Source organism: Parus major, chromosome 7 (assembly GCF_001522545.3).
Source record: "Parus major isolate Abel chromosome 7, Parus_major1.1, whole genome shotgun sequence".
NCBI classification, from domain to species: Eukaryota; Metazoa; Chordata; class Aves; order Passeriformes; family Paridae; genus Parus; species Parus major.
The window spans coordinates 34,904,248-34,926,198 of NC_031776.1; positions in this window are offsets into that span (position 1 = coordinate 34,904,248).

A 21,951-nucleotide genomic window follows, 5' to 3' on the forward strand; every position below is an offset into this window, starting at 1 on the left:
TGGGAATGGTTTGGGTTGGGAATGTCCAGCCTGGCCTTGGACACTTCCAGGGATCCAGGGGTGGCCACAGCTGCTCTGGGCACCCTGTGCCAGGGCCTGCCCACCCTCACAGGGAACAATTCCTCCTGACTGCAGGGAAATTTGTACAACTGGGAATGTGGGAACCAGCTTGGAATCACGACCTCTTCAAATACCCTCTTCCTTCATCTGCTGGAAATAAACAGCATCCTGGATGGCCTGGAGAAGCCATGTGGAAAATCAGCGATGGAATTCCTCTTTCCATGGGGAAAGGCACACTGGAATATTTTATTTTGGGTCTGTAGGATCCGGGGGCAGCCCAGCACAGGATGAAGCCAAATGAACGATGGCTTTGGATCTGTTTGATTTGTGAGCTTCCTTAAGGTCAAAAACCTGGAAAAAGTTAGATAATTTCCAGAAAAAAAAACCCACCACGGTTTGCTGTTTCCATTAACCCACGATCAGTCACAAATCCCAGCTCCATCCCACCTTAGTCCTCATCCAAACCACCAATGAGATGATTAATAAGGCTGAAAATCAACTTCTAGACTCTGTCAGTTGCGACCAGGCAGTTTATATATAACTTTAAAACCTTGCACTCCTAACAGCAGTTAATTCCCATCTAATCTGAATCCTTTGCTACTTTAATTCCGTGCATCCCATCCTCAGCACCCAATGTTTTATTGAACACAACCTCCTCGCTCCACTGCTTCCTCAGACAACAGAGCACTTATTTCCTTTGAGCTGGTTTCACTCAAACCCCTCAGCTTCTGCAGCCTGCTTTCCTTGCTCCTGCTCATCAATAATTGCTGAGTGCAGCCTCTTAAAGCGTTAATTCATAGAAGTTTTAATATAAAACCACATTTCCACTCTTCCTCAGCAGTGGCTGCAGTTCAGGTGGGGTGCAGCACACTCACTGTCTCATTTCTCAAATGATTTTCTCTTGTGGAAGCAATTAGGAGCTGTTGTGTGTGACAAGTGCCAGGCACAGATGTTCCCGTGGGACATGGTCCCTACAGCTGGCCGGGACCAGGTCAGCAGCTTCTCACAGAGAATTCCCTTTCCCTCAAGTTCCAGGCTTAAGTGTGTCTGAACAAAGGCAGTTTTGGATGACAATCTTGGATGTAGGCCTTTAAAATCTTTGTACACTCTATTTCAGATATGCAAATGCTCTTTTGGATATGGCTCTTGATCAAGTTTTCATGAACATCCACATTCCTCTGCTGAAAAGCGTGTGAAATCAGTCATCTACCAGACTCATGCAGAAATTGCTTGATTTCAGTTTCCTTGTCTGCCTTTTCTATATGCCTGAAATTGTCTTTATCATCTCTGTCTATGCACTATTTATATTAAAATGTTTTTCTTATCTCCTGTAACCAATTCAGTTTGGGTCAACATTAAAACCATTCCACTCACTTCAAAGAGAGGCAAAAAAATGCAAGAAAAATCTGAGGAGAAAACTATGAGCATTTGTAGCATCCAGGAAGCAGAGAAAAGCCAACATATTTGCTAATGCTTTTTAGTTAAAAAGTTCAGAGTACGCAGCAGCATATTAATTAAATGAGCAAATAATATTTAATCTAAAAAGATACCACAGACCAGGAACTGGCAGAACTCGTAATGAACATTAAAATGTAATTCACACACTTGTGTTAAAACAGCTGAGGGGACACACACATTGGAGGAGTTTCTGCTTTTGGTTTGTGGGCTGTTGGTGCTTGGTTTGGATTTATTTTTTTTTCTCAAACTTGCCAGCAGAAGAACACGCTCTCAGAGATAAAGCTGAAGCACCAGAATGCCCTTGGCAAATTCAGGGAACAAAGACTCACTCAAAAAAAATGAGGATGAGTGGTTATGTAGAGCATGCTGTTAACTCAAGGTGTTTCTGGAAAGCACAAGTCCTCCACATCAGGCAAACAGGTGGATTTTCTTACACCTAGGGGTTTTCTGCCTGGTGTGGAGGAAAAGGAGATTTTGAGCTGCTGTTTGGTGGACACACTGCTGGAAAGCTGATAAGGAGAATGGAATTCCAGGGTTAGCCTGGGTATAAGAAGACAAAAGCCACTGACATAAAAATTAGGGTTCTTCCTGAGGAAGAAGAGCATTCCAGCTGCAAAATGGAGTAGGCAACCTGCTTTCAGGTGAGATACCACAATGGAAACAAATCTCCTTTTCCAAGGAAATTCATTAAAGAAATCAGCCTGGTACTCACTGTTATCCACCCTGAAACAGTAGGGAGGGGGGTGGAATTTGCTTCTCTGTGGGTTTTTTTTTTAGGATAGGTCCAGTTGTTGTAGGACCTGGTGCAGAGCAGTGGGAAGCTCTGTAGGGACAGCATGGGCAGAGCTGGACCACTCCAGCACCTTGCTGCAGGGAGGGGAAAAACAAAGCAGTGATTCCACAGGAGATGTGTCAGCCAGCAGTGTCTGCAGCATTAGCCCCACTAATCCTCTCCCTAAGTCGGGCTTGTCTTGTGATGGACAAATGATCCAGCTTAGAGAGGTATCTGGGATGGTGATAGTGTCTCTTCTGTTCCCTCAGCTCCCAGAGCTTCCTTCCAGCTCTCCTGAGAATGCTCAAACGCCCCCACCTCTGCAGAGCACTGGAGGGCTCACAGCCCTTATCCTCTGCCCTTTGGGGGGAAATATTAAAAGGAAAAGTGGAGTTAGTTCCACAAAAAGTTACCAATCTGTCCAAGTGGAAATGGGGGATTGAATGGGCACAATCTTTAAATGAATATATTCCAGGCACCTAAAGGAAATGTGTGCTAGATATTCCTATTCCCACCATTTGGGGGGGAAAAAAAATGCCTCTACCCCACATTAAAAGGCAATAAGAGAAGCCAAGATAGGACTGAGACAAACAAATCCTAATTTGCCAGTTCCTGGAGATTATTCTTTACCAGTTTTTACACTGGATTTCCCAACTTCACAGAGTTTCATAAGCATTAAGTTGCAAACTATTAGTAAACTACTCTGGCAAGCACCACCCTTGGTACAGTGCTCATGAAAGCATGCCCTGAATGCTCCTTACACAACTATCATTTGTTTTATTTTTAATTAATTATAGTTACAGAAGACTGAAAATATTTGGGTAATGTAGGGAAACAAAGAAAAATAATTACATTTGCTTTATGTGGCTAAGGTAAAAATATTTGTGTTTTTTTAAAAGTCAAAGGAACAACATTTTTGTGGCAGCTTACCAGAGTTGTGGGTTTACCATCAACACATGTTCAAATTAAAATTATGTTTTTAAAAATATACAATTTTTTTTGAGTGGGAATTAATTTAGGGAACCCTATAGCCTGTACAGTGTAGGTCAAGCTATCTCTGCAATGGCTCCTTCTAAATTAGATTAATAAATGGTTTAGTGACCAAAACACTATCTTAAAAAATTAAAAATACTCTCTCCAAAAGCTTAGATTTCAATACCAGAAGGGTTCAGCCAGTTCTTTATCATTCTGATGCAGATAAATTGAGTCCTTGCACTTTTCTCCCTATCTCTCTCTCATAAAATCTAAGTTCTGTCTGTTCTACGTAGATATTCATGACATTTTCTCACAAGAGCTGTGATTTACTCCAATATCTTCAGCCAAAAATATTTCTTCTCCCCTCTGTTCTGTGTTATGCACTTGACTAAAATTAAGTGGAAATAAGTAGGATGGTAGTGGGAAAAGGAAAACAGCAACAGAAAGGCCAATATTACCAAATAAATACAGTTTTCCATCTATTTTTTAAAGAACTGAAAATAACTTTTTTTTTTTTCTCAAAAAACCCTGAAAATGTAAAAATCATAAATATGTGTTATACTAATATAAGAAATTTTTTTTTAATGAGGAAGAAAATTCAGAGATATTTTACCTTATAATTTCAAGAAAACCAGGCAAAAAGCTGATAGAGATGAAGGAATGGGAATCATTCCTTGAAATGAAAGTTTTCTGAATTCAGAATTCCTGAAGTGTGAGTTCACCAGAAATGGCCTAACCTGTAGCAGGACAAAAGCAATATATTGCATCTGCTACATATAAAGCATAAATCACTAGGTGTTATGGATATTTACCCTTCTTAATTGAGTTATAACAGTACTTTTGTTGTTAAAAATGAAATCTGTGATCACTCCTCTAAGAAAATTATTCAGATTATTTTTGTTTTCTTAAGGAATATATTGAATTCCAGTAAATAATATCATTCAAGGGAATCTATGTCCCAAAATAAAATGGCATTTGAAAGAGAAAGTGTAGGTGTGTATTTTCAGGGGGAAAATTATTAAAGCATCAGAGTTTCTGTCAAGGATGGCAAGAGACTAATTCCAAATAAATTGAATATAAGCTTAATTTTTTTATTAATCCTGAAGGTAAAATTTAGTAATTTTAAAGAATAAAGAATTGGTTTTTTACTTTTTTTACATTTACATTTTAAATTTACTTTTTACATAAATTCTCTAAATAAATAAAAAATGAGAAAAATAGCAGAACACTGTGACATTTCAGAAGTTAAACTCCACAAATGAAATAGAAGCAATTAGCTGAAAATCAATTTGATTGTCCTCCAGGTCTAGGGCTGAGGTACAGGTCAGAAATGTAGCTGTGTAAATAAAGCTTTAAATACCCAATAAAACCAGCCATTCTGGAAAAGAGAAGAGTCTTATTTATGCCTTAATTAAAATCTGATAATGCAGGGGGGGAAAAAAAAAATAAAAGCCAACTTTGGGATTGGTGCAATGACCTGAAATTGGGTCCTGTCTCCATGAGGAAGATCTATTGTGTCCCAGGAGAACGTCTGAGGATGGGGCAGCTGAGATTTCTGCTTCCTGCTGTCGTATATCCCATGAATGCAGGGGTGATGGAGGGGTTAGTGAATCCCTTGGGAGCTGAAGTGGTGGGAATCTGCCAGCTGAATTCTTCCTGGTCATCCCACACCTGAGCACAGCCTTCAGCTTTCCTGCTGAGCCCTCCTGATGAAATATTCTCTCCTCCCAAAAACCACCACAGCTTTTCCTGCAGGAGATTTTCCTACAGCTGAAATTCCCACCAGGGTCAATTTTGGCCATAAATCTTCACAAGAGAATTATTTATGGATTGTTTAGGAAATATTATGTGGGGTGAGGTCCTGTAAGTAAGAGATTTCTATCCTGGAGAAGTTTGGCATCTCCTGGTAGCAAACTTTGTGTAATTTGATAGGACTGTCCCCTTCATAAAGGAGCCTGTAAACTAAAGATAATTAGTAATCTCTTGCAGCAGTTTGGGTGAAATTATTCCAAATTACTTTCATTTGTCTGTACAACATGCTATAGGTTTGCAGAAGTATTTCACCTTGAAGAACATTTGCTTTTTTTTAAGTACAATTTATGACCTTTATTATCTGTACATTGTGTGACACACAGGATTAGTTCCACCTTTGGCAATGTACAGACATTTTTAGTAATTAATATTTTCATGTGGTCACATGTGCAGCTGAATATTTGAAGTACAACTAAAGAAAAAAAGCACAGTGAGGCCTGGAAAATGGCATGGTTTGCCTTGACATACTAATTTTTAAACTGGATGTGAGAAACAAAGTAAGGAGCCTAAAGGTACCCAAAGTTAGTTGTTTAGATGGTAGAAAAATAGTTGTGCCAAGAAACATTGACTTTCATCTTTAATTAATGAAATAGGCTAATATTGGTGTAAGATGAAGGTAATTCCTGAAGCTGAACTTCAGCTTGTGGCAACTGAGTTGAGTGCAGTGTTCCACTCTGTCATTTTTGGCTGCAATTTTCTGCAGTTCTGTATAAAATAGTCACTGACAAGTACCTTTAGCTAAACTTCATAGTGGTTGTATATATATATATATATATATATAGAGAGAGAGAGAGAGAGAGAGAGAGAGAGAGAGAGGGGGAGAGAGAGAGATAAATGAAAAAAATACAAATCTATGAACTGTAACCCAACTCCTGGCTACCACTGAAACTATTTCATAGAATCACAGAATTCCAGACTGGTTTGGGTTAAAAGAGACAATCTCATTCCACTCCCTGCCAAGGAGAGGGACACTTTCCACTGTCCCAGGCTGCTCCAAGCCCTGTCCAGCCTGGCCTTGGACACTCCCAGGGATGGGACATCCACAACTTCTCTGGGCAGAGATTCTGAAACCAGTTTTATCCTCAAATTTGGTTAATTTTAAATTAACCAATATTAACCATAACCAGTACACAATCATAGGTAATCTCTTCGGGTAAAGGTGAGAATGTGATTTCATGGGATCTCTTGGAGCTTCATTTAGAATCTGAATAAGATGAGGAATAAACCTGAACTTTCTGAATCTTTACAAGGAGGAAGAAATGTTGCTTTGTAGAGCTTCTGTGGTCACTCTTAGTGGAAAAAGGAATGAATGGCAAGGAGTGGAACTGCTTCACCCAGAAGATGTGGTAGCAACTTTCAGAAATGATGAATGGTATCTGTGATGCCACTGGAGTGACTTCTTGATACTTCCTAGGAATATAAGAGAAAACAAAATTGCAGAAAAAAAAGAAAGGCAAAATAAGGAATCAGGGAAAACTTCTGGATTGTGAGGAGAGTTCCCCACTGAAATAACATTGCAAGGAAGTTCAGAAATCTCTGTTTCTGCAGGCATTTAAAAAGAATTAAGCAAACATCTGCTGAGACCGACACAGGTACTGTTGATCTTACCTGGAGGCAGGGGTGGATTAAGTGACCTCTCTTTTGCTGTCTCCTCTTTGATTGCTGATCCACGTCTTTCTTTTCCACTCCTTGATGTCTTTCCTTATGCTACCAGACAGGAATGTTCACTAATCAATTTGATCCCTACAGTTAATGCTGTTTCTTTATGCAGGCAGTCAGCTTGAGGAACCAACTGCAGCCCTAATCAAAACAAATTCTTAATAAAAACACTCAACATATGTGAATCACTCCTCGCTCATGTAGGATAGACTAGAGCCACAAACAACGCTTGGAATAAAAAGAAAGCAACTCACAGCATCACTTACAGCACCATTTATGAAACCATTTCTGTCTTTCAAGACAGCTTTGCATCATTTTCAAAAGGAACAGGTCTACATGCTCTTAATCTAAAGTTATCAACTTTCTTTTAGTCATTGTTTTCATCCAAAATGAAAGAATATCACAGTTACAAAGTTTTTATTACGTATGAAGACATATTTTTCAGCCTCAATGATTAGTAGCAGATATTTACTTCTGCTCTTTTCATTTTCTAGCTTTCCTGTCTTCAAAATCACCAAATAATTCTTAGCAATGTTTATATTTTACTGGAGCTCACTGGTGCCATATAGAATATTCTGCATGGTTTTCTTCAAGGTTTGAATATCAAACTTTCTTACAGGTGGATAAAACATTCTTTCCTAGACATTCTTGACACTAAAAATAGGTTTATTATGTTATGGAGAATGAACTTAGAAAGTTCAATTTTCATTTGGAAACGCCAAGAGACTTGAAACAATATTTTTATAGATCATATAACATTAATTTAAATTAAGTCATCTGTCCCAAGAAAGCATATACCTGTCTAAATGGAGTTCAGGAGTTCTTAGATTAATATAAAATATTAGGAATTTTTTGCTTGCATTTGTTTTTTGGGTTGTTTTTTTTTTTTCTTTTTGGAAAGCATTTCTATTTCCCTGCTGGCCTCAGACAACACATGAATATTTTCTTTCCTCCGCCATCCCCTGTCTACAGAGAGGGAAGAACAGAAACTTTATCAGCATTTGCTTTTATCTGGCTGCCCTCTCTGCTCTAGACACATTTTTGCCAAGTTAATAACTCAATAATGGTAACTGGTAACTCAATAATAATCACATTTGATAGTGCATTATGTAGTAGGTTTTCATTTGTCAATCTTAAAACACTTCTCCAAGGAAGCCAAGTCTTGCAGCATGTGATCCCACCGAGACTGACTCCTGATGGAACTTGCTCAAGGGCAGGCAGCAGGCCAGGGTCACAGCAGGAGCAGAGCTGACATTTCCTTGAGTTTCCCTTTCAGTCTGACATTCACAGGTCCTTTTGCCTCATCACTCAGTTGTACAATTGCTGTGCAATTTGGATAAATCCAAATATTTCCTATTGATCCATTCACTTATGTTTTTCAGGATAAAAATGCCTGGCTGCTGTCAGTGATCAGCAGTGTGTGGTATGAGGAATGTGCTACTTCTGAAGGTGGAGAGGGGTCTGGGTCCAGTCCCATGAGGAGCAGCTGAAGGAGCTGGAGAAAAGGAGGTTCAAGGAGGACCTCCACAACTCCCTGACAGGAGGGGACAGCCAGGGAACAGGGACAGGATGAGAGAAATGGCCTCAAACTGCAGCAGGTGAGGTTTAGGTTGAACATCAGGAGAGATTTCTCCATGGAAAGGGTGGGTCAGGTGTTGGGGATGCCCAGGGAATTTCTGGACGTGGCAATCACAACTCTGGGCTGGGGAGAAGATAAGGATGGGGCAGAGGTTGGACTCAGTGGTCTTGGAGGGCTTTTCCAACCTCAGTGATCCTGGAATTATCTATTAGCAAAGATCTAAGTTATCATCTGGATTAACTTTCCACAATGACAGGAAATGAAAATCAGAGCAGGCCACAAAGATCACTTTTAATCCCAGCTCTGTTTGTGCACAACAAAAGTATCTTTATTATTTATGTCCTTACTAGAGGCTATTAAAATGCAAAACACTTATCTTGCTATCAGGTTGCTCCGCTATTACTCACTGGGTAGGAAGCCTGCATCAAGGGCTCATGTGGGGGTTTTACTTCCTCTATTTTACACCAAATTAACTACCTATTTTACTGAGTAATGATAGGCTGCCCTAACAGTAATAATGCATTCAAATATCAAACTGGTTTGAAATACATGTACATACACACCATAATACTGCACTCAAAAAATGCACACCACTGTAAAAGAAAAATTGGAAGAAATTGTGTAGGTCTACAAGAGAAGTTCCTGCACTAGAACATGTAGCAAAGATGTGCCAAATTCAGATTGTATCTGGACAGCATTTAAATCAAAGCAAAAAAACACCTATTACCTCCCATGGGACACGCAATTTTACTCAAATCTGCAAATTAGCTGAAAAGAATTAATTGATTTCTTCTTATTTATACCCAACTTTACTCTGTAAACTTTGAGAAAAAGAAATCTGATTTCTTAAAAATATTCTAGCAGTTTGTTCCTTCATGATATTAGCATACTTTTAAAATGCAAAACCAGAGTTAAATGTTTTTAAAGCCAGCTTTTTAGTGCTTCTCTTCAAATAAAATCACTGGTTTAGCTGCTGAACTGGAGTTTAGAATCAAAATTTTTTTAAAATGTTGCACAAAGGAAAAAATAGCTGGCTAATGAAGAGCTTTATATGTAATTTTCTGTAAAATATTAGCATTTCAGGCAACATCCAAATGTGAGCTCCCTTTGTTGAGCAGATATGTTGCAGAGATATTCACTGCTACTTAGGTAATGTCATATTCAAACTACAACACAAGACAGTGTTTAATGTTCCAGAGCTTCAAATGATGGAAGAGAGGGGTCTTGATCCAGTTGTGCTGACTGCAAGATGGCATTAAATTAGTTGTGAGAAATCCATTGTCGACCATTTAAACTTAATCTTGAAGAGACTTCCTATAAAAATTAACCTTAAAAAATATATGTTTTGGAAAAGGCACAACTCATACATTGATTCTGCAGCCCAAGTTACACTTTAAATGTGAGAATTATTACTTTCTGTAAAGGATTTCAAGCCTGAAATTGCCTGAAGGATGGCTCTCACAGGTGGAGGGATGGAATCAGTGCATGGTGTCAAATCCCTGTTTGGCATGTCTGACTGGAATGTGTCCAGCACCATATTTCCTCATTATCTATATTTCTGGTGCAATTGCTTTAAAAAAAATCTTTTTTAAAATGGAAATATTTTTATTTTTGCATCTGACATGTGTGTGATTTCTTAGTTACCATCAGTTAATGTGTATGATGGAGGAGTAAACTGCCTACCATATTTCATGACAGGAACAAAAATAAGTTCCATTAAAGTTTCCTAAACACAAAAATATTCCTTGAAACTAAGTGAAACAGAAAAGGCAATTTTTTTTTTGTTCTTCGATGGCAAAAAACATAAGTTACCTTAAAGTAAATGAACAATGAAGAACAAAAATCAAACAAACAAAAAAGAAACAAACAACAAAAAATCCCCAAGCTACCAGATTGGTTTTGGATTGCCTTTGGTCTGCAATTTTATGTGCAAAGTTGGATTCCAGAGGGAATCTCAAGCCTTCGTATATAAACTTTATAATGGAAATGCTGTCAAATGCTTAAGTACAGCAAGGCAAATGGCACAGCTCTAACATGTTAAAAAAATATGAAAATGCTCTGAACCCGGGGTGAAGGCGAGCTGTCTTGACACTGAACATAGAAAGGTAAATGATTGGAACTTTAATTACTTTGATCCGTCATGCCTTGTAGCTATATGTCAGCTAAGCCAACAAAACTGACACAGAACAAAGGCCATGACTGTTTCAACATCTTAACTCATTTCTTATGGTTGATTAATAAGTCTATTGAATGAAACATGTGATGAGAATGGAGAAAAACATCAAGTGTGTGTTTATGCATGCACACAAATCCCATGTGTGGGATTGTACGCCGCGGGATGTTGGAGGTTGGGGCAAGGTGGGGATTGGCCTCTCCTCCCATGCAACCAGCGACAGAACGAGGTGAAATGACCTCAAGCTGCACCAGGAGAGGCTCAGGTTGGACATGAGAAAGAAACTTTTTCAGTGAAAGAGGAGTTAAGTGCTGGCACAGGCTGCCCATGGAAGTGGTGGAGTCGCCGTTCCTGGAAGTGTTCAGGAAACGAGTGGATGTGGCAGTTTGGGATGTGGTTTAGTGGGTGTGGGGGGTTCAGCTGAAGGTTGGACTTGGTGCTCCTGGAGGTTTTTTCCAAGCCTGGTGATTCCACGCTGTGTTGTTTCAGATGGTGGAGGAGCAGGTAGCGGCACACGCAGCACACGGATCTTACCGTGAGTGTTGCTCCAGGGAATGAGGATCCATGAGCCATCCAAGGGCACCCTTTGGTGGCACATTGTCCTTCTCTAGGACATGCCTACGTTTCCCTGCATCCACACGCAGCAACTTCTGGAATATCTCCAACTCCTTGGTCTCTCATTAGTTATGGATTAGCCTCAGCTCTTGGTAGACCGAAAGTCCGCGACCACCAGCGGTGTCTTTGATAACAAGAATCCCCCAAAGACAGAGGAGAGCCTGTACTGATATAAACACACTTTCCACAGGGATCTTGTAGCCTAGACCACTCTCTTCTTCCCTCTCCAAACCCCATCCTCTCTCTGAGTCCCTGACAGCACTTCAGTCGTCTCTCACAGAAATCCAACGGGACAGCTCATGATTTCGACTCGCACTCCAGTGATCTCTTTCATTCTTGAAGGATGCTGCTGATCTGCCAGAGTGAGGCAACCACGAACTTCTGACCCAAACCTGGATATAAAGCTTTCACTTTAATTTCCTCTTTGCACAAACTTTTCAGTCCACTGCTGATTTCAGGGGTGCTGCTATGGCTTGACTCTTATTCTCAGTGTTAATAAATGTGGTTTCCAAAATTATGATCTAATGGACACAGTAATGATGAGCCAGAATTTGGCCCCTGTAGCAAAACATAAAGCCAATCATGGTATTTACAACAGAGAGCATGAAAGCATTTGTTCTGATTAAAAAATCTGGGGGGTATAGCAGAGACTGATTCTTGAATTTTATTTATAGTTGAATCCAAGCACGAATTCAAAGAGTAAGTGCTACTTTTGCCAGAGTAGAGAAGAAAAATAGGGGTTTTATTAAGTCAAACATTTACCTTGAATCTTGGAAACAGTGTCTACTAATTAAATACAACAAACACATGCTGAAAAAACTGGAAAAAAAATATTAAAAAAGAAAAAGGAAAAGTAAAATCAGGAATTAAATAACCTACAATTAATGAAAGTGACTGTCTGCTGGAGTCTTTCCCTCTCTGTACCTTCTCCTTCTCCACAGCTGGCCTGCCCTGGCTGGCTGGATCCACATTTTGTCATGGCATTTGACAAATTTTAGTTAGACTGTTTTCACACCATCAGATACTGGTATTTTGTATTCTCCTATGTCCCCAGACCTTATCTACTGCAGTCCACTCAACTCTAACACAGGGAACATGTAATTTTCCATTGTTTTCTATAATGTAAAATGTTGGATAGTTTTACAAGCTCTGCATTCACAAAGCTCATAGAAAATCTGAAGGGTTTATTGCACATTAGAGATTGAGAATGGAGGTGTAGGGTGCCCATTTTTTGGCAAAACAATCCAAGATGTTTGAGAAATAATATATATATACGCAGCAGTAGACCTTCACCCAGCCTGTGCTACCACCACTCCACAAATTTCACAGACTCTTCCAGGCCTTCAGAAAAGCAATCTGGAGAAGATAAGGTGGATTCAAGAATATCAGAGAAATTTCTTCCAAGCATTCTGTCCTTGCTTGGAAGGATTTGAAGAAACAGTGGGAAGGGGAGATAGAGGAGACATAAGCTGTGTCCTTTCATGCTATACAGTGAATAATAAGAACAGAGCATTGTTTGCAAAAATCATTCCTGAACGGAAAAGGAGGCTAATTCAAAATTAATTTCATTTATAATAAATACCTCCACCAGCATTTTTATAAATAAAACACCAGGAGTTATTATTCTACTATGTATTTACAGGAAACGGGCAATTCTAAAAAACAGTAGAAGGACATCCCAGTCCTTCAGAAATTTAGGAGTGACAAATCCTAAGGCACCACCCACCTTGTCAGAGTCATTGTGAGCCCATCTTGCTTCCAACTCAGTCAACATATGTTTTACTATTTACCTTGATAAGTGGAGAATCAAGCCCAAATTTCTGTCATTTCTCCCATAGGCATCTCTCTTTTCTCCCTTCAATGACTTTTTAAAGTTCCCAGAGCATGAAACATCACTTTGATGCTGCATCACATCCAGTTAGGAAGCTCTGGCATGTAGTGTTATGTTTAAACCAACATGCAAATGTAATCAGGACTGACACGTCGTCCCAATAAAGCAGTCACTCAGCTTTGAGGAACTCGAACAGACAGCTTATACAACAGAGATCCACAGAGCCACAGGTTTGGGCTTTTGGAAATTAACCTCTAGGTCAAACTTAAAGAAAGTTTGAGAAGGATCTTAAAGATGTTCAGTGCTGGTCTGTGTTTAAGAGGCATTTGGATAACACACTTAAAAATATGTTTTTACTCTTGGGCAGCCCCGAAGTGGTCAGGCAGTTTAACCAGTTTATAACTGCAGGTCCCTTCCAATTAAAATTACATTATTTTCTGCTCTAAAGTCTCAGTCTTTGAAACATTCCTTCAGGAACCTTTAGTTGTCCATGGATCTGATGGAAAAGGCCCAGGACCAACATGTTGCCACTGGATCATTTAAGCTGCTGTAAAAGCTGAACTCCCCCATCAAGTAACAAGCTCTAGAACAAGACTGAAGGGCTTCAACCAGGAGAGGTTTAGATTGGATATTAGGGATTTTTTTTTTTACCAGAAAGGTTGTCAAGTCCTGGCACAGCTGCCCAGGGCAGTGGTGGAGTTCCCATTCTTAGAGGGGTTTAAAGACATGCAGATGTGGCACTAGGGGACACGTGTCAGTGGTGGCATTGGCTGGGGAAACAGTTGGACTCAATCTTACAGGGCTTTTCCAACTCAAACAATTCTGTAATTCTACGAACATGCATCTCTGAGGGTTTCCTGCAACATCTCTACAGCACCAGCAGACTCAGCCAAACATTCCCAAGCTACCGAACCCAAAAAGAGGAGGGGGAGAAAAGTAGGATTTTTCTCACATCTCTTCCAGCTAATTCTTGTTAATACTTATTGAGAAAACCATATTGTGCCAAGACCCTTTGGGAAAAGCCTTTGCCATGTCCACTCACTGGCCAGGAAGATTATGAGTCCTATCAGGGTGGGGAGACCTTCTCCCCTATCCTTGTCTACTAAGACTCCTCTAAAAGGGCTCTACATGCTTTGTTAAAGCAAATCTCACATGCTGATGGTTGTTCTCTGCCCCCACCCTCTGGATCTGGGTTAAGGACACCAGATCCCAGTGGAGGATTTAACTGCCCAGTCTTTCATGTCTTAAACAGCACATCCACACTTGTGTGGGCCTTTGTGCAAGTGTGACCCCTCAGCGTTTCGCCAGCAATATTGATTTTGGCTTTACAATGCTCCTGTTATCCCTGTTCTGAAGACCAGGGGAAAGGCACAGCTAAATCACTTATCAAGGCTGACAAAAAAAAGTGAGTGTCGGAGCTGAGAATAGAAACCAGATCACCTGAGGTTTCATTGCTGGGAACGTTTCCCTTTCCCTCTTCCACTGAATCTTTGTTTAGTCCTGGGGCAGGTCATTGGAAATCTGGGCAACATGCAGATATGTTTTCTTTCCCAGAAGGAAATCAAGCTTTACAGGCTCACTTTACAGAGGCAGCCAGTCCGCTTGGGCTGCCGAGGTTTTTGCAGCTCTCGCAGGACGCTACAAAATCCAGCAATCAGACCTGTGCAGCCGGAACGCTTTCGGAGGGGATGGCAGAGCACAGGAACAGCACATTATCTAAAAACAGGCTCACACAATATGCTTGTATGGACATCAGAAACTAATCTTTGAAATGGTCCCTGATGAGAGCTGGATTGGCCCGAGCTGCCTTCTGAAAACATTCCAATTCCTCCTTTGCATCCGGTGTGTGTTTATTGGAGAAAGAATAAGTCCTCGTTTAAATTCTGCACATGTATTTGCACCGTGACCTTTTTAGCTGTTACCTCATGGCTATATCTGAAATTGGTAATAAAATGCAACTCGGGATAAAGAACTGCTAGGTGATTTTACACAACTATAATTTTACACTCTCAAAAGGCAGAATGTGTAATTCCTTAAGCCACACACGGGAACTCGGGTGATACTGGGCTGGATTTTTGCTTTCAAAGCCAACACCGTGTGAGTAAAGCCAACTCTGTACAACAATACAAATAATGAGTTAAACAGACATGCACAGCTTAGCTGATCCTGCTGCAGTGAGAAACCAAAGTGAAGCTCCACTGAAATGAGGATGCTGCACCATTTCAGGTATAAACAGCTCCCACAGAAGAGATTTGGGCATCTTAGTGGTTTTATTTGAGTTTACCTATAACTCTCACAGAAGAGTTTCTGAAGTCTCCCAAATCTGACACACTTCAGATAACTTCCAAGACATCCTATTCATATGTGAAAAAATGTCACAGAACAAAGTAATGACTAACAGTGAGAGTGAACCTTAAAAAACTATTATTATCATTAAATTCTAGCTTTTCTTATACTGTTTTATTGCATTCCATTGTTCTGATTTTAAGACTCCAGTAAGGAGCCTTTGAGTTGGTGGTGGTCAGATGCAAAGGAAGCCAGAATTTTAAACATTTATGAAAACTAAATGTTTAATGTCACTCTGCTTCCCTGTAAAGTCCACCCAGGCAGGGCTACATCTGCACACAAGGAGCAGTGAGCTCAGCCACAGGTTCCGTGCAGATATCACAGAAGTATCAGAGGAACATGGAATGGTTTGGGCTGGAAGGGACCTTAAAATCACGCCATTCCACCCCCTGCAATGGGCAGGGACACCCTTCCAGCATCCCAGGTTGCTCCAAGGCCTTGGATACTCCCAGGGATCCAGGGCAGCCACAGCTTCTCTGGGCACCTGTGCCAGGGCCTGCCCACCTTCACAGGGAAGAATTTCTTCCTAATATCCCACCTAACCCTGCCCTCCTTCAGCATAAGGCCATTCTCCCTTGTCCTATCACTACCTTTGACCATTGCCAAAAGTCTCTCTCCAACCCTCTTGTAAGGTAAAACTATTTCAAAATTTTCTAAAATAGGTGAACAATCAAATTCCAGTTCCTTGCTTAAACAGAAAAGCAGAGCACGATGAAAAAGCCATTCAAAACCAGATTCTGAAACACTCACTCTGTGTTATCAAATCAAGCCATGGGTATAGTCCTAACCCCTAAAAAGCGCCAACAGGTGATTAAAACCTAAAAAGACTTAGCAGAAAGGTGGAGGTACAGCAAAGCAGCAAGATATTTGCCATCAGGAGCTACCCACAGGTACTCTGAATTCCCCACTCCCTGTGCACCTGCAGGGAGGGAAATGCTCATCTGCATTTCAGAATTGACAGCAATTGCCACCCATGCAGGCCATAGGGTGAGATTTAAACTAGAGGCACACTTTGTAACTGCACCAGCCTCTTGCTTTTCCTCTGCACATTTATTTATTTCAGCTGACAGCAGTCTCCCTGTCCAGATTTGTAGTGGCACAATACATCAGGAAAACACTTCAGAGTTCAAATTTGGGTTTCAGTTTAGCAATTAACACCAGTATAACAAAGCCCTTAAGCATTTCTAGCACCTCCACTGATCTGAGAAGTACCATAACTAGTAACCCTTAGGCAAGAAAACACACTGAATCTGGATAATTCTGAGTTTACAGGCAGTTCCCCATGAATCAGTGCAGATAATGTAGGGGCAGAGATGCCCAGATTTTGTGTTGGATTTTGCCTATATTATGTGTTTTGTTGGTTTATATCTGTAGCAAACCAACCATGGAAGACCCCCCAGCACCATTTACACTGATGTGAAATTTCTAGAAACAAATATTGCACAAAACATTTCTATTTCTATTAATGCAATCACCAATCTCCAAAAGGATATCAGATAGTTACTACACTTCATCTGTGACAATTTTCATAGGCAACAAAACCAAAAGGGACCTTCTGGGTCATCAAATCCATCACACTATCAAATTCAGTTTCTAATTGCTTTCCTAAACTGCTCCTTCTTCACCTTACAGCCATGTTTTTGTATTTGGGAACATCTTCTTTCAAATGGCTAAGAGATTTCTACTTTGTTTGTGATCTGTTTAAATCTGTTCCACATTTTTTTGTGCCTACGCTGCCTTTTGGCTCAAACACATCGCTGTGAGTACATCCAGAAATAAAATTGGTGTAGGTGAACGATCACTCAACCTGCATAAGAATAAATCTGAGTTGTAGGTGTGCTGGGATCTCAGTTCATGCTTCATCCCTGTGCTCACCTCAGCCTTGGGATGATATTTCATGGCTGATTTAAATGTAAGATTAGAGCACCTCCAGAAGGAGCAGATTCTGTTTCACAGGCGGGTCCCTCCATCCACCTCTGTCCTGTCAGGTCCTGCATCACCTTTAGGTGTGCTGGATTAATTTACCTCTCATTAAAACCCAACACTGTGAATAAAATAATTTATCTAGCTCCAGTTCCAGCATCTTCTCATTTTTTCAGACTTGGATAATTTAATTAATTCAAGTGTTGTCAATTGAAAAAACAAAAAAACAGTAACCATCAGTCGTGCAGGAAATTTCCTGACCCTCTGAAAATGTTTCTTAAAACATCTCCCATTTCCTTCCTCTACATCTCTGAAGTCTGACTGCACAATGATTTTCTTGACCCAACAACTTGTTGATTTTATCAACTTCTAAAACTTCTCACTTTTAAAGAAGAACACATTTATCTCTAGGATATTTTATTTTAGAAATTAATTCCTGAGATGACATTTTAGTAGATGTATTCATAAGAATACAGTAATATTTTTTTAAAAAATAGCTTAAATTCTGAAAGCACCTGTAGAGCTTTGTTTCTGCCAAAATTCATTATATTTTTGTTATCACCATTGGTTTGCCCTTTAAAAGCAAATCCACTATATTTTAATGAAATTATAACACTATTTTTTTTTACATATATTCTAAGTATTCAATTTGTTTAAAGTGCTCATGAGGGTTTTTTTCCCCCTAGAGGTGACTCATTCTTCCTTTTTTATCAAATTATTCTATAGATTTTCAATACACTCATGCAGGATCCAGTCTAATCTAAACACAGGGTATTTTTGCAATTTCATTAAGATACAGAATGGAAGTGACTTTCTAGTTCTCTGTCAAGGCAGAACAGTTTCCAGATTGTCTTTTTGTAACACAGAAAACTTAAAATATCCTTTATCTTTACATTAATTCCTAATTTCCATATTAAAATGTTTCTGTTATTGTAGAATAATATTAAGGCAAAATAATAGATTTTAAATGACAAAATCCTCCTTCAAACCTCACCATAATGTCTCAGCTCATTGGGAATAATCTTCTCCACAGTGTGATATCGATAGCTGAATTCCAAATTAATATTCATCTGTAAAATTAGCACCAAAAGGTCATAATCTGGCTCCTGATGAGCATCCTGGTCTTCTCCTGGCATCCAGAACATCCAGAATACCACATCTGGAGCTTGACAATGTCATATTCCAAACAGAGTTATGATCCCAAAATTTCCTCAGGGTTTCTGGTTTATTTTTAATTTTTTTTTTTTTTAAACGTGAAGAAGTGCAAACAATTTATTTCCAAATGGGAAGAATGTTTTTTTTTTTCAATTTAAAATGACAACTAACTCAAAATATTGTTCAAATACGTGTGGAAAAAGCTTTCCAAACACTCTCCCATCATAAATGATGACATTCATTTTGAGTGGAATGACATCTTTTCTTTACCCAGAAATTATGGTTTAATTTTTATAACTCAAAAATATTCTTTTTTTTTAAGTAGCAATGAAGCAAACATTAGAAAAGCCTCTTTTTAATTTTTAGAGAACAAACAAAAAAAATTTGTGCAGTTCTGTTTTCTAGTTGCAGGATAAAAGTCTCCTTTTATAAACATTTAACTGATAATTATAAAGGAGTAAGGACAGCTGAAGACAGAAAGATGTGGAGAAAAAAAGGAAGTTACATTGGTTTAGTTATAAAAATATTGATTATTTTATTCCCATAGTTTAGGCATCCTGGAGTGAGTCATGGCAGATGCTCTACAAAGCCAAGCAGGGACACAGAGTCTCCAGAAGCCACCACTGAAATCTCTTTTTCCTACAAAATCCCTCTGGCCCAGAGCAGATGTCAGGCTGGTAATACACCAAAGACACCAACAGCAAAGAAAAGTTAATTACTCAGACTGGTTTCTACTACAGAAAAGAAAATAGGAAACTTTTTAACAAGTTTTGCAGCAAACGTGGACTCTCTCACCATGTTTTTTACCCAGAGTTTCACTCCTTGGTGTTGCAGAATCTTTCTGCAGCACCAAGCAAGGATTTGGGATATGAACCCTCAAACCCTTCCCCAGGAACTCCCAATTCAACAAAAACTGACACAGAATAGGATATTAATTATTTTTCCCCCATACAGCTTGATGGTGTCTTCTTACACCTTTATGTTTTAGTGTGTTTTTTAGTAAATAAATAAAATTAATAAAAATATTAAAAGGTATGTTTTTAGTAGCGCATCTTGCCCTGAAACAATGGAATGAAGGAGGGTTAGGTGAAACCACTTCCATTGTTTTCCATTAAAAAAAAATTGAATAATTTTCCGTAAATGTCATCAAGAAAAGGACAAAAGCAAGAAAAAGGTTTAATCCTCATTGTCCTTTGAAATGTTTAATCTCAAAAATCGTAAATTCATGCAACAGCTCTCTCTGCAGCCATGCATCCACATTCTCAGACAGATCTTGAATATTGAAAACCATACAGCTTTGTGTTCCCAAACTTGGAATTTGACATAGGAAAAATTAAAATGGTTCGGTTTATTTTTAAAAATTTAATTTCTCAAACCTATTGCATATTGGAAAATTTATCATCATTCCTTGCCACAGAATTTCAGTTTTGTCCTGCTATCACTTCTGGGTGAAAAAGCTTTGATTAAGACATTTGCTTAGCTGTATGTGTTATAAACACCATGTGAGTTCTTCCCATATCCAAAGTCCAGCTTCCATACCCAATCATTTTCCATGGAGCACTCTCCACTCATCTAAAACACAAAAGTTTCCAAGCCAAGAACACATTTCACTGGCAGTTTTCAGTGCTCAAGACTGTTACTGAGAGGATATTTCCCTGCCACGTTCCGTGTCATCCCTACTCATTCACAGTGACAGTGGGATGTTTTTTCCTGTGCAGTCTAGAGAAACACTTGCTTTACGTGGTCTGGAGTCTGTTCAGAAAGATGCTAAAACCAAGAAGTTAAAAGAGGCATTGGAAGAATTTCAAATAGGTGAAGGGGAATTTGTCCATCTGATGAGGAATGATGGTTCCACAACGTTCCCCCACACGACATCTCCAGAGAGACAAAGCTCGGTTCGAGGTTTGCCACACGTGAATCGAGGAAATCCAGAGGCAGGATATCCTGATCATCCCTGACAACTGCATAACGAGACAGAGCAGTCCCAGGGCACGTGGCTGGATGTAATTGCACATCAACAAGCACTGCAGATGATAAACAGGAGAGCAGTGCAAAAATACACTGTGGTTGGCAGCTGTGGGTGAGGAGGAACTCTTGGCATACCCGAGCACAGAAGCTTTGGTGGAGGAGGATGACTTACCCAGGAGCTGCTTGTTTGTAACTTTGACAAGTGTTTTCTTTCAACGTGGATGATGTGCTCGAGCTAAATGTATTGTTACACCCAGATTGACAGCTCACATTTCCAGTCCTGTCCGTTTAGCTCACGAGCAGCGGGCGTGTGATGAAAGTCTAATGGCAGCAACACTTTTAGCATAACTCTGTGGAGGAAATATTTCCTGAAACGTTTGCCCAGCTTGGATACACCAACTGAAATAAAAACAGCCAGTCCAGGATGAGAAGGTGATGTGATGGGTGAGTACACCACAACCACTGTCTCCTGAATATTGTGAAAGCTGAGGTGGCCCACAGAGCAAGGATATTGACAATTACCTTCATGTACTTCAGATGGGTTCAGCTTCTGTCCCACACACTTCTGAAGTGAGGTGAAATTCAGATAAAATATTCCAAGATCCATTTTCCTAATCAGAGTTATCTGCCTGGCAGCTTAGATCCACTTAGAGCCTCCAAACCTGTGCAGACAGCACAGTGGAATTCCCTGCACAGAGAGGGCTTCACAAGAGCCGATGTTTGATATCCACATGGTCAGGAAAAATCCAAAAGACTCCAAATAAGCTTCCCAAAATCCCTCCTGAGCAGTGCTGAGCTTCACTTGGGCAATGCCCTCTCTGATGGGAACGGCTGACCCAAGGTCCTGAGTAATTATGGATATTAAGGATCCAATATAATTTTCCGAGCGTGGACATGTGAGCACTATCGTGCTGGCCAAACACCAATTTGGATAATTATTTTGCCTACCTAAATGTCCCCTTTTTCATCGGAATTCTTCATTTCCAAAGCTGTTCTGCAGGGCTGTTGAGTGCTGCTAAACAGCTGCAATATCTCACCCCAGAGATGGCTGCATTTCAGTGGTGGGTGATGCTATCCAAAGAGTTTGAATATCAGTTTAATCACTTTGGCATCCTTCAGGAACAAAGTCACTATTTAAATGTAAGATTATTGTAGAGAATAAAATTGTCAATAAATGTAGTAATGTCTATCTCTAACTATAAGCAATTACAGAGCTAATCTCCGACTCTCAAAAAATAACACCAGATGGTATTTTTCAGAAAAGTCAAATGTAGAATATTATATTTTTTTGCATTTTTCAGTACATCATGATGGCAAATAATATTATGTGAATCCTGCAAGTACAAGAAAAATCTGCAAGTATAACATTCTTCTCTTCCAGCGAACATCCTGTGAATTCATAAATATTTACATTTTGCAAGTTATAATTATGTAGCACTGGAGGAAAAAAAAAAAAAAAAAGAGTGACTGTACATACAAGTTTATAAAAGAACATTCATAAATTAAAAATGTGCATTGTTCTGAAAAATGATACCTAGTGTGTTTTCTGTGTCAGCCTGTCAAACCACGGGGTACCTTCCAACCTCTCCCTCAGCTGGGTAAAAAAATTACACTTTTAGGTTTGA